At 42.0% G+C, this 13,389-nt stretch overlaps 1 long non-coding RNA gene and 1 pseudogene across 4 annotated transcripts in view; one reads left to right on the forward strand and one right to left on the reverse strand.

The window, feature by feature from the left end:
• Positions 1-13,389, reverse strand: part of LOC110742968 — a 50,975-nt gene that overhangs the window by 3,236 nt on the left and 34,350 nt on the right. For all 4 annotated transcript variants that reach the window (XR_002521299.2, XR_002521300.2, XR_004184249.1 and 1 more), the window contains one exon: positions 8,967-9,037. This is a non-coding gene — a long non-coding RNA (uncharacterized LOC110742968). The remainder of the gene's footprint in view (positions 1-8,966; positions 9,038-13,389) is intronic.
• On the forward strand, positions 3,912-13,351 carry LOC108585397 (annotated as a pseudogene).

Consider the following 13,389-nt stretch of genomic DNA (forward strand, 5'->3'; position numbering starts at 1 on the left):
TTCTGATTTATTAGATACCTATACCCGTTTTAAGCTTTCATTCATTCTTTTCATCCATCTCAAATAAGTTTGCAATAAAACAAAAGGATGACTCAAAAAACCTAACATATGCAATCTAATATTCTGAAGGGCTCCAACTTTAGAGTATAAAGCTACCTGACACCTTGTAGTTTCTCTGCTAATCTAGTCCATCAAGCGTGGGTCCCTGAACCACCAGGTAATCCTCTGTTTTCTTTTTTTTCTTTTTTTTTTTTTTTTGAGACGGAGTCTCGCTCTGTCGCCCAGGCTGGAGTGCAGTGGCCGGATCTCAGCTCACTGCAAACTCCACCTCCTGGGTTTACGCCATTCTCCTGCCTCAGCCTCCCTAGTAGCTGGGACTACAGGCGCCCGCCACCTCGCCCGGCTAAGTTTTTGTATTTTTTAGTAGAGACGGGGTTTCACCGTGTCAGCCAGGATGGTCTCGATCTCCTGACCTCGTGATCCGCCCGTCTCGGCCTCCCAAAGTGCTGGGATTACAGGCTTGAGCCACCGCGCCCGGCCTAATCCTATGTTTTCTAACCACATCAGCCCCTTCACATGAAGAGAAAATCCTGTGTGTGTGTCTTCATACTTGCTGGCTCTAGTACCAGAAGAGAGGGATCTGGCTTCAGAGCAGGACCAAAAACTTCTTACCATCTGGGGATAATAGTGTTGAGGCAAATTCATTCTCTTGACTTGCAAAGACAGATTTTTCTCATCTTCCTCCTTCTCTTACCTTTTTTGTAGTAGCATTTTTCCTCAAAGTATAACTCATTTTTTTACTAGTGCCTAACTAATAACTAGTGTTATTTTATCACATTTTTACCAAGAATGTTCTAAAAATCTTGGAGACGTTCCTCCATGATCTCGGGAAAAAAAGTTGCCAAATGCTGTGCTGTTTTTTGTTTTGTTTTTAAAATTTTCTTTCATTTACAGACTTCATGAAACTTATATTCTGTGGCTTTGACCCTCACCAATCTTGGAAGATTGATCTCTCAAGGACAAACCCAGTGCCTATTTCTCAGTCCTTTTTCTACTTGACATTTGCAGAACTGGCACTTTTGGCCACTGTTATACCTTAAAGCTTGAGCTTCTTTCAGGATCTATGATTCTGTGCTGATCTACACTTTTCCTACCTCCCAGCATTTCTTTGATTGTCAATGATCAGCTCTGTGATTTAGGACCAGGGTTAGGCCAGAATAATCTCATTTCATCAAGTTATAAAACTTGAGGTAGCGCAACTAGATTATACACTTCTTGAAGACAGAAATCTTGGTTTGTTTGTTGTTTTATTTTTGAGAGAAGGTCTTACTCTGTTGCCCAGGCTGGAGTGCAATGGCACAATCATAGCTCACCGTAGCCTTGAACTCCTGGGCTCCTGCCACAGCTTCCTAAGTAGCTAGGGCTGCAGGTGTGTACCACCACACCCAAAATTTTAAAATTTGTTTGTGGAGACAGGATCTCACTATGTTGGCAAGGCTGGCCTCCATGTCCTGAACTCCAACAATTCTCCCACCTCGGCTTCCCAAAACACTGACATTACAGGTATGAGCCACCACACCTGCCAGAAATCTTGTTATTGATTGATATAAAACATCACAAAGTGCTGAGTAGACACTGAATGTCCTGTAATTATTGCTCACTGATTCCTCTTTATCCTCTGTAATCAATCAACTTGACTTTATTTGATATAGATTAATAATTGATTTCTTTCTTTCTACTGCTGCTTCCAAATTCTTGGTACCTTGTGCCTAGATTACTAAATTGATCACTGTTGACTCACTACCATTATCTAGCTCCTTACTAAACTACTATTTTGTTAAAAAATAGTCTACAGTTTCCCAGTGACCTCTGCCCCAAATGGAAACTTCTTTAACCTAAAGACCTTTCATAGTTTGATCTACTTAATTTACTTCCTTTCTCTTCTCAAAGGTAATGCATGCGGGCAGGTCTGTTTTTTGTCCCTACTATACCCTCTTCTCACACTTTGCTTCTTTTCAAACCATTCCTTGGCACTTTTATATGTCCTGCTTTCTTCTTTGTATTCCAGAAACCCTTTCTACCCTTTTCTAAATGCCACACTCATATCCTGACTCTGTGATACTTTCAGTCCCCTACCTTCTTAGAAATCCTTTGTAGTGATGATTTGCATTATTCTCCTGTGTTAGACACCTTCTTTAGTTTTCTGATTCTTTCACAAGTACTTTTTTACATAAGCTGTTTTGAAGTTGTAAATCATCCTAAATCTTTTATAAGCCTCATATAATACATAGTACAATGCCAGCCTGGACTCTAGTTTTAATCTAAATGCATAGGGTTTAATTTACCAGCATAATGTTTTTAGTCTTTTGAATGATGAGGTAACCTCATAGGTGTTTTGGCCCACTTTGTTTTTCCTTGAATTTACATATATAACTGACTATTTAGAATGACTCCTTTAGATCTCCTGGGATGCTGACCTCTTGGCTTTCCAGTTCATGAGACTATTGTAAAGAATAAGTGAGTTCATTTATGTAAAGTAGTAAAACAGTGCCTGACATATAGTAAATACTCAATAAATTCTAATTGTTATGATTCTACTGATTCACATCTGCCTGTAGCTTTTTATTTTATTCCCTGCAGAGCCTTTAACTTCATTACTAGAAATGGAAAACTAGGATCACAATCAAATAAGCTAGAAGGTATTTCTTTTATCATAATAGGCCATAGCTATTTTACACACTCCATTGTGTGTAAAAAATGACTCAAGATGGCAAACAAGATACAATAAAATAGAAAACAAAAAACACAAATGAGCACTAGGAGATCAGGACAAGTTATGATAACCTACACAGGTATTCAGTTAGGGATACAAACTGAGCATTCTGGCAACCAAAATGAGAAGGTCATTTGCTTACATTGTTTTAGAAGGAAAAAAATATGTCTATTCGTCAAGGAAAACAAAGCTTTTCTAATACGTAGAATTAAGATGAATTCCTCCATTGGTCTTCATGTAATTATACAATGTCTTTGATATAAAAAAATTTATATTTCATAACACCTAGTATACAATAGGTTCTCTGGTGAATAAATATTTAGTTCATAGTAGAAGGTCCAGAAAGGCAGATGTGAAGATTGTTCTTGGGATGGAGTGAGGTTCTCAGGAGCAGGGGGTAGTGTATAGTGTATATTAAGTAATGAAATATTTACTGGGTACCAGAAGAAATGCTCTTTGTACATATTTGAGTACAGTTATGCACTACACAAGGACATTTTGGTCAATGATGGACTGCAGATACGACAGTGATCACGTAAGATTATAATGGAGCTGGAAAATGCCTATTACCTAGTGATATCATAGCACAATTATATGTCTGTGGTGATACTGGTGTAAACAAACTTACTGCACTGCCATCATATAAAAGTATAGCACTAAAGGCCTAGTGTGGTGGCTCATGCTTGTAATCCCAGCACTTTGGGAGGCCAAGGCGGGTGGATCACCTGAGGTCAGGAGTTCAAGACCAGCCTGGCCAACATGGTGAAACCCCGTCTATACTAAAAATACAAAAATTAGCTGGGTGTGGTGGCTCTCGCTTATAGTCACAGCTACTTGGGAGGCTGAGGCACGAGAATCGCTTGAATCTGGGAGGCAGAGGTTGCCGTGAGCTGAGATCATGCCACCACACGGCATCCTGGGCAACAGAGCGAGACTCAGTCACCAAAAAAAAAAAAGCACTACGTAATACTTGATAGAAAAGCGCTATGTCACTGGTTTGTGTGTTTACCATACTTTTTATTATTAGTAGGTTGGTGCAAAAGTAATTGCAATGGCAAAACCCGCAATTACTTTTGCACCAATTTAATATTTTAGAGTGTACTTCTACTTACTAAAAAAATAAGTTAACTGTGAAACAGCCTCAGGCAGATCCTACAGAAGGTATTCCAGAAGAAGGCATTGTTATCATAGGAGATGACAGCTCCATGCATATTACTGCTCCTGGAAGACTTTCCAGTCAGCTAAGATGTGGAGCTGTAAAACAGTGATATTGATAAGCCTGACTCTGCTCCTCTATCTACACCTGTTTTCAAACCATATGGTGTCAGTGCTAGGCTGGACTGCACCAGCAGTCCAGGCAGCACTGGCACCCCAGCTAGACATAGCTGTGTACCATGTCCTATGAGGAATAGGAGAACACCCTTTTTAACTGTGAAGGCTCAGGGTCTAGGGGTGCCTCAGGCCTCATGGCCTTATCTTGCATTAGGACTATAGGTCCCAAGACCTCTTGCAACTCTGCTGCTAAGGGATTTGTACTTAGTGTACTCCACTGCTCTAAGTAGGTGCCCTGCTTCGCTAAAGTGGATGTCTGTGCTGTCCCAGTCGGGGGGAGGGGGTCGTTACTCATGAACACACCCATCCTGCTATTGGGTAAGCCATCCGCATGACTGTAACCCGTCCAGCCACACTCTTGTGAGCCTGAAGGGCAGCATATATGGTTACTAACTGCTTTATTAATGAACACTGGGGCTCAGCTGCCTTCCATAGTTGGGACTAAAAGCTTACTGGTACTTCCAAGCACTCCATATACTGCTATAGGCCCTAGCCAACACTATTTGTGGTTACATGCACATCTAGTTTAAATGGGCACCCCTGGTTAACTACCTACAGGGCTTATGTCATCAGAAGGGCTGTGTCAGCCTCATCCCAATCCCAGGCAAGAGGGGTGTTGCCACTTCCAAACCTGCAAGAAAACTAGAGGTTAACATAACATCATTAATAAGAAAATGATATACAATGGGGTTATACATACAGCCTTGCAGCAACACTATGAAAGTCCATTGTTGCCCTCCCATGAAGGCAAACCGTTCCTGGCTCTCTGGAGCAATGTTGATTGAGAGGAATGCATTGGTCAAGTCCACCACACAGTGGCACCATCCCAGTTCCGTTGTCAAACGGTCCATCAAGTCCATGACAGGTGGCACAGCTGCCATGTCATGCAAAACATCCACCCCCAAGAATGTCCTCAGGCATGCAAGAGATATATGCTGTGTGTAAGTGGAGAGTCAAGCAGCTGATGCCAAGGTGCAAAGACACAGGTTTCACTTTCACTGACCAGCTTTCATAGCTGTCTATGCAGCCTTGTCTGGAAACTTATCTGGGCCCAGGGACCAGTGGATTGCCAAGTCCATATATGGCCTTTGGTTGTCTGGTGTCCCCTACCAAGCCGGGCACCTTGGCCAGTTCTCTTATCAAACAAAAGGCTTTACACTTCCACCAACTGCAGCAGGTACTCTTTGAACTGGAACACTTAGGCAGGACCAGGTTGTGTAGCAACATTCTTCTCCCGAATGACTTGCACCAAGTATGTACACGACTACCAACATCACTTGCTTAACTCCTGCAACTTAGTTGGGGCACAGACACCATAGGAAGTGTGCTCCACCACAGTAGAGGGTCTCTGGCCCACCCTTGGGGCCCAACAGCTGCTCATGCTCTATTTTCTGGCAGACCGTTGGGCAAACCTGTAACAGAAGTTCTTCCTCCCTGTGTGTGTCCCACAAGGACTGGGCAGGGACTTCCTGCAGCAAAGTCACAAACATCCATCTGACTCTGGCGGAAAAAGCATGCTGCATCTCAGTGCTGTGCACTTCCAGGTGCTTCAGCGCCTTCTCCACACTTGGGGGGGACCCATCCACTGCCTCCATGTTTCCACTGAAGCCCATCCTCGCAGCATGTTGCCACCTGGTACCACAGCCCATGCTGTAGCCACATAGCCAACCCAGGAGCCCTCAGGGACTGAAGACCTACTCACCTCATCCCATCCTCATCACCAATTGTTAGGTTTAGGATTCGGGTCCAGCCCATGCTGAGGTCCAAGGGAGTGGGTCCCTGGGCAAATAGCTAACAGAACACTTGGCAGGGGAAGTAGGCAGGTGAAAGATGATTTTATTCAGCAATAGCTCTCATCAGCAGCTTACTTACACTAGCTCACTTACACCAAGTCTCTCACACTGTCCACCCTGTCTCGACTGCTTGAGCCAGCGGCTCCCACACACAGCTGAAGGGCTGGCTCTCCCTTGCCTTCAGGGTCAGCAGCTTAACTCTTTCTCTCTATGGGCACGAGCTGGTTCCTGGCTCCCCCTGCCCATCGTTCATTCTCCCTTACAGGGGCAGTAGCTTCACTCTCTGTCTGGGCAGCAGCACCTGCACAGGAGCCATGCTGAGCTTAGCCCTGCGCACAGTGTCAGCAGGACAATTATACCTTTTACAGACAATAGTGGCTCAGAGCCAAGTATGAACTTTCACAAACAGGTTATATAACAAGTGGAAGTGTGTGCCTGCACACCAAACTCGCTGAGTCATTCAGGCCTGGATGTCCACCTTGGCCTATTCCTTGATCAAAACACATCCATGTACCTTACAGAAGGTGTCATCAATAAACCAGAGGTGGAGATGTCACCACAAGAACTGCAGCTCTATTACTTCAAAATGCCCGATTATGATGGCAATGATTTGCTTGATGGCTTAGAACTCTCCATAGCCATTACTCATGTCCATAAGGAGAAACGGAGTGAACAGGCACCACTAATGAGTGAAGATGAACTGATTAACATAAGAGATGGTGTTTTGAGAGATGATGACAAGAACGATGATGGATACATTGACTATGCTGAATTTGCAAAATCACTGCAGTAGATGTTATTTGTCCATCTCTTGGTTATATGCAAATGTCATCTGTGATGATGTGATTGAACACTTTGATAATGCAAAATAACTCATTTCCAACTACTGCTGCAGCATTTTGGTAAAAACCTATAGCAATTTGTTACACTGGGATGAGAAGAGATCAAGAGAAATGAAAGAGAAGAGAAATGGGACATCTAATAGTCCCTAAGCGCTATTAAATACCTTATTGGACAAGGGCTTGCTTTTTAAAGCATCTTTTCAAGAATATTGAATAATTGGAGCTGAGTACTCAGGAGCTTCACTGTAGTAGAAAACTGCTAGTTTCTTAATTTTAATTCATGTTACCTGAAAAGTAAAACAACAGACTTTGACAAGTGGACGTTTTTCAGTAACAGTGAAGGAGTGGAGTGCATGCCAAATGTTTGCCCTGGTGGTTCCTATCTCTTCAGGTAAACCTGGTCAATATTCTCTAAAGTTCCCCTGGCCTGAAAGACTACTTGCTCTGGGCAAGTGGATACTTATTAGACTATTTCAAAGCCACAGCATAAGAAGAATATCAAATATTGAGTTCAGCCTAGCCACAGAATCTAAGATTCTGTATCCTCTAGCCCTCTAGCATTTTGGAAATGGTACACCACTGGCTTGAGTGATTAATCTTTTTCAGATTTTCAGCATTTTATACAACTTACTGCCACATCCTTATACTTTATTACTTTTCTGTCTTCTTCAACCTGGGGGAGACCTTGAATTTAAATGTTTTCTAATCAATAGTGTTTTAGCTTTCTTAATATTTCTATTTCACTCTTGTTTCTAGGATTTCTTTTTTTTTGCAGTTTAGGAACTATTAGGAATGTCAGGACTTTATCAGCAGGGGTAAAACTACCAACTAGCCTAGCCTAAGTAGGAAGTGAAAAGATAATTCACCAAACAATGATTAACCTGATAGAAGTTCTATTCAGGAGGAATATTGTTTAAATTACCTCTTTTAGCCTGAATACATGGATTCTTTTCAAATCAGGAAAGATTAGAAAAGGAACCCTAAAAATCCTTTAACGGTGTGAATCTTAATAGTATTTGAAAATGAGAAGTAACAGATTTTAATTTGGTTTATTGGATGTGATGGACATGCTGAAAGGATGATTGAATGAGAAAAAGAGACTGCATAAAATGTGCTCTAAGATAGATAGAGACTTATTTTCTTTCTTATTCTTATAAGAAAACATGGCCAGGCACTGTGGCTCAGGTCTGTAATCCCAGCACTTTGGGAGGCCGAGGCGGGTGGATCACAAGGTCAGGAGATGGAGACCATCCTGGCTAACATGGTGCAACCCCATCTCACTAAAAATACAAGAAATTAGCTGGGTGTGGTAGCAGGTGCCTGTAGACCCAGCTACTTGGGAGGCTGAGGTAGGAGAATGGCGTGAACCTGGGAGGCGGACCTTGCAGTGAGATGAGATCCTGCCACTGCACTCCAGACTGGGAGAGAGAGCGATACTCCGTTTCAAAAAAACCCCAAAACAAACAAACAAAAAACCACAAAAAACAAACAAACAAAAAAGCATACGTATTTGTAAAAATGATCTCCTGTGTCAAATATTTGTGCAGTCAGAGCTGACTTGTAAACTATTCTTGTAATATCTCATTATTTTGAAAGATTATGTAATGAATTCTAGATATATGACCAATAAAAATGATGAAACAAACAAAAAAGTTATAGTAAGTTAAGGTTAGTTTATTATAGAAGAAAAAATATTTTAAAAATAAATTTAGTACAGCCTAATGTACAGTGTTTATAAAGTCTACAGTAGCGTAGTCTTCATTAGATGAACTATAATGTCCTAGACCTTCATATTCACTCACTACTCACTCACTGATACCTAGAGCAACTTCCAGTCCTGTAAGCTGTAGTCACAGCAAGTGCCCCATATATGTGTGACATTTTAAAATGTTTTACACTGTATTTTTACTATACCTTTTCTATGTTTAGATATATTTTGATATACAAATATTTACCATTGTATTACAATTGCCTCTAGTATTCACTACAGTAACATGATGTACAGGTTTATAGCCTAGAAGAAATAGACTATGCCCTATAGTCTAGGTGTGTAGTTGGCTATACTATGTAGGTTTGTGAAAGTATACTCTATGATGTTACAAGGACAAAATTACCTAATGATGCACTTTTCAGAACATACTGCTATCCTTAAGTGACATGACTGTAATTTAATTCACTACATTATGGGAAGATGAAATTAAAATATACAGATGTTGAATAACTTACACAAGGGCCAGTATTTTACTCCAGTTCTGCCAACTTCAGTACTGGATCTCTTAAGCTGGATCCTAGCAGATCTAAGAAAGAAAGGGAACTGTGTAAGGAAAGTCAGAGGTGGGAAAATGTTCTCAGTTTGTTTAAGTAGTTGAACTCACTTGCTTATGGCAGGGGGTTCAAAGAAGTTGAAAAGAAATTGGTGATTTGGAATTTCATAGCTACATGATGGCAGCCTTTAGTATCAGGTTGCATTTGGATTTCATCTTTTAAGCAATAAAGGAATTATGGGAGGTTCTTTTTTTTAGACAGAGCCTTGCTCTGTCACCCAGGCTGGAGTGCAGTGGTGTGATCTCAGCTCACTGCAACCTCCACTTCCCAGGTTCAAGCAACTCTCCCACCTCAGCTTCCTGAGTAGCTGGGACCACAGGCACGCACCACCATGCCCGGCTAATTTTTGTATTTTTAGTAGAGATGGGGTTTCACCATGTTGGCCAGGCTGGTCTCAAACTCCTGACCTCGGGTGATCCACCTGCCTTGGCCTCCCAAATTGTCGGGATTGCAGGGATGAGCCACTGCGCCCAGCTATGGGAGGTTTTTGATCATGGTAAAGTTTGGCTTGAGGGTGAAGATTAATCTGGTGGAAGAGACTGGATGGTTTAGAAATGAGAGATGGTAGACAGAAACTAGGTGGGAAGCTGGGGTTCTTAAAATAACAGTATTGGGAAACAGCAGTGGACAGATGAAGAAACTGGTGTCTTTGTGCTACTACAACAAAAACTTGTGGTGGGGTAATTTATAAAGAATTTTTTTTTTCTCACAGTTCTGGGGGCTAGAAGTCCAATGTCAAGGCACCAGCCCATTTGGTATTTGGTGAGGGCTTCTGTGTGCTTTCAAGATGGTGCCTTGTTGCACAACCTCCAGGGGGGACAAATGCTATATGGCTTCACATAGCGGAAGCGACGGAAGGGCAAAAGAGGCTTAAAACTCCAGGCCTTTTATGAGGCACTAATCCATTCAAGAGGAATGAGTTCTCATGATTTAATCACTTCCCAAAAGACCCCACCTCCTATACCACCACAATGGGGATTAAGTTTCAATATTTGAATTTTGGGGACATTCTGAAAGCAAACAGAAAAGGAAAGATCCAGTGAAATTGGTGACTAGATATGGGCAAGGAAGCAAGGGACCAGTGGCTACATTCCTTAAAGTGGTATTGTTACTTAACTTACATGTAAGCTACTAGGGTGTGCAGAGGGGGATTTCTGACATATACTCAGCAGTCATGAATACAAAGCACAATGTAGGTTGAATGTCTGATGAAAATAGCCTATATCTTTTTATTACGAAGTCAATAAGTAGAACCAGAAACTTTGGGGTTTGCAGTGAGGAAGTTCAGATAGAAGGCCTGAGGGTAAGAGTGATCCAGAGAAGGCAGACCTATTTTAAGAAGAAATTAAGGGTCTTCTGACGTGACCCGAATTACTGTGACTTGGCTCTCACATTTAAGTAGAACATCTTCAAAATAATCTCCTATTTTACAAGGAGCCTATATCTAGGTACTTGGCATGGGCCCTTACTTTTCTGTCAGCCAGCAGGTGGAGGGAGAGAAAGGCCCCTGTGGAGGCCAGTCGCCCTCCCTCCTCACTTGCCCAGGTCCCCTAGCCCATCCCTCGGTGGGAATTGCAGTATGTGAGGAGGGGCATGAGAGCTAATACTGCGGTGTGGATGAGGAGCCTCTGGGCGCTACTCTCTGGACATGCTCCTGTCCCGTCACGCCCCCAGTAGGCTGGCTGGGACCACCACAACATGGTGGCAGTGGGCACTCCTAGAAGATAAGGGCAGGCAACTGCCACAAACTCCATTTGACTGCTTTTGGGTGGAGCCGTGGGGGTTGGGTGGGGCGGTATTTAAAACAAGATCAACCAAGAGCAAGAAGAGCTTGGTGTCCTGGAACGGGCCAGCGTCTCCTAGGAAACATACTCTGCGGGGTTGCATGCTCAGGGCCACATGGTTCCACAGTAGGTAGGAGTTGCCCCAGGCTACCATCAGCGAGGTAAAGCAAGTGCTCAAAGCAGAGAGCTGGGCCTGTTGGGTCAGCACGCCTTCCCTACTGTCAGGAGCAGTGTAGGGTTAGAAACAACCACGTCCATGCATGTGTGTCTTTCCACAATGTCAGGCTTTTACTAATGCCATTCCAGTCACAAAAGCCATGAGCTACATGCAGTTCCCAAGGAGGCAGTTCTCCTTAGTACTTCCCTTTTACTCTGTAGGCAGAGCTGTGGGCACACAGGCATAAGCCACTCCACAAGTCGGTCAATATTGTAAATATTGACGAAAAGAGTCAAACTCTAAAATATTTGAAGAGATTTATCCTAAGCCAAATATGTGACCATGGCTTGTGACACAGCCCCAGGACATCCTAAGAACATGTGCCTGTAGCTTGGCTTTATACATTTTAGAAAGACATAAGACATCAATCAATACATGAAAGATGTACATTGGTTTGGTTGGGAAAGGCAGGGGCTTCCAGGTCATATGTGGTGAGAGACTCACTTGAGCCCACAGGTTTGAGGCTTCAGTGAGCTATGATTATGCCACTGTACCCCAGTCTGAGTGACAGAGCAAGACCCTGTCTCTAAAAGTAAATAAATAAAAATTGTATGGCAAAGGATATGAAGGAGATAGGATAATCATAGGATAATAAGATTTAAGAGGCCAGGCGTGGTGGCTCATGCCTGTAATCCCAGCACTTTGGGAGGCAGAGGTGGGCGGATCACCTGAGGTTGGGAGTTCGAGACCACCCTGACCAACATGGAGAAACCCCATCTCTACTAAAAATACAAAATTAGCCGGGTGTGGTGGCACATGCCTGTAATCCCAGCTACTCGGGAGGCTTAGGCAGGAGAATCACTTGAACCTGGGAGGCAGAGGTTGCAATGAGCAGGAAATTGTGCCATTGCACTCCAGCCTGGGCAACAAGAGTGAAACTCCATCTCAAAGAAAGAAAGAAAAAAAAAAGATTTAAGAAAATGAGTTTGAGGGAAGTCAAGACACTTAAATCCATACTTTTTATGGTTTGGGGGAAGAGTTTTAATTTTTATCTCAGATCATAAAACCTGTTAAATTCATTTTAATATTCTCTCAGAAGTATTTAACTTGATAAAACATAATGTTCGCTCATTTTTAATTATGACAAATTTAAAACATATACAAAATTAGAGAGACTAGTAAAATGGACTCCTCTATGCTCATTGTTCAGGTTTAACAACTATCAACATTTTGCCACATTTGCTTTATTTGTTCCTTTTTTCTTCATTTTATTATTTTGATATTTTAAATAAAACTGAGACATCATGTAGTTTCCTTCCTACATATTTCATTATGCATTTCTAAAAACCATGGACAATTTCTTACCTAACCAAATGCTACTATCATACTTAATAAAGTTAACAGTAATTCCTGGTATACCCTTCATTTTGTAAATAAAACATAACTTGACTTACATCTTCTGTTTGGGAAATTTGGAAGAAAAAAAGGTAGCCCTGGGTCTGGATGTGGATCCATGCTAAATTTAGGGGTTGAAACTGGACCTTTCTTCCATATGACTCTCACCTTTCCTATTTAGATCCTGGAGTAGAACTGCATTAGCTGAACACAATGGATCCTTCAGAGCATTGGCTTCCTGCTGGGGAGCTGGAGATTTGAGATCTCAAGAACTACTTTCTAATATTCTTGTTCACTATCCATCTTTTCTGATAAGCCTGGTCCCATCGTTGATCATTTCCTTACAACTTCATAGTCTAAAATTACTCATTGAACAATGAACATATGGAAACCAAAATTAAAAATATCTAAACCATCAGCAAATCCTGTTGGCTTTACTTCAAAATTGTTCTAGAATCAAACCATTTGCCACCATTTTCACCCTGAACCAAGCTGCCACCATATCTCTGCTAGACTATTGCCTAACTTATCTCTTTGTTTTCATCCTTGTCCCTCTCAACCACCCCCATCGCTCATACAACCTATTTTCAACACATTAGCCAGAAGAATCCTTTTTAATTGTTTAAAATTAAAACTGCTCCTACTCAGAATCTTCCAGTAGCTTTTCATCTCACTCATAGTAAAAGTCAAAGTCCTTACAGTGACCTACAAGGCCCGACATAGTGTGGTCCTTCATGACCTCTTGAGTCTAATCTCCTATTGCTCTATTCTCTTTCACTTTACTGTAGCCACGCTGGCCTCTTCGTTATTCTTAAACATACCAGGCCACTCTTGCCACAGAACTTTCACATTTGCTATTCCTTCTGCTTGCAGGCTTTTGCTCAGATATCCAGATGTGGCTCTTCCTTTCTTTCTTTCTTTTTTTTTTTTTTTTTTTGAGACGGAGTCTCGCTCTGTCGCCCAAACTGGAGTGCAGTGGCCGGATCTC

This window comes from Papio anubis, chromosome 6, assembly GCF_008728515.1.
Source record: "Papio anubis isolate 15944 chromosome 6, Panubis1.0, whole genome shotgun sequence".
NCBI classification, from domain to species: domain Eukaryota; kingdom Metazoa; phylum Chordata; class Mammalia; order Primates; family Cercopithecidae; genus Papio; species Papio anubis.